Source organism: Procambarus clarkii, chromosome 4 (genome assembly GCF_040958095.1).
Source record: "Procambarus clarkii isolate CNS0578487 chromosome 4, FALCON_Pclarkii_2.0, whole genome shotgun sequence".
NCBI classification, from domain to species: domain Eukaryota; kingdom Metazoa; phylum Arthropoda; class Malacostraca; order Decapoda; family Cambaridae; genus Procambarus; species Procambarus clarkii.
This window is the reverse complement of record NC_091153.1, coordinates 24616982-24617670: the sequence shown is the minus strand read 5'-3', so window position 1 is coordinate 24617670 and position 689 is coordinate 24616982.

The following is a 689-nucleotide window of genomic DNA, read 5'->3' as shown; positions in this document are numbered from 1 at the left end:
GTATTAAAATTTGAAATCCCGAAATGACACATATTTCCGGAATTTTGTTCAATCCATTATTAAAACCAATGATTCAACCAATTATTAAAATCAATTATTCAACCAATTGTTAAAATCAACTATTCAACCAATTATTAAAACCAATGATTCAACCAATTTTCAAAACCAATTATTCAACCAATTATTAAAGCCAAATATTCAACTAATTATTAAAGCCAATTATCCAATCACTTATTAAAACCAATTATTCAACCAATAATTAAAACCAATTATTAAAACCAATTATTAAAACCAATTATTAAAACCAATTATTCAACCAATTATTAAAACCAATTAATAATACCAATTACTAAAACCAATTATTCAACCAATTTTTCAACCAATTATTCAACTAATTATTCAACCAATTATTAAAACCAAATATTCAAGCAATTATTAAAACTAATTATTCAACCAATTATTAAAACCAATTATTCAATCAATTATTAAAACCAATTATTCAACCAATTATTAAAACCAGTTATTCAACCAATTATTATAGACGCTTAAAACTTCTACACTACTGGAGTGCCTGGCTGTATCCTGTGTCACAAGTTGTCCAACGGGTTATTGAAACTGTTATTGAAGTTGTTTAATTTCCATTGGTGTGAGTGTGTCCAGTGTGACACATGTGACTGTGTCGCCAGTGT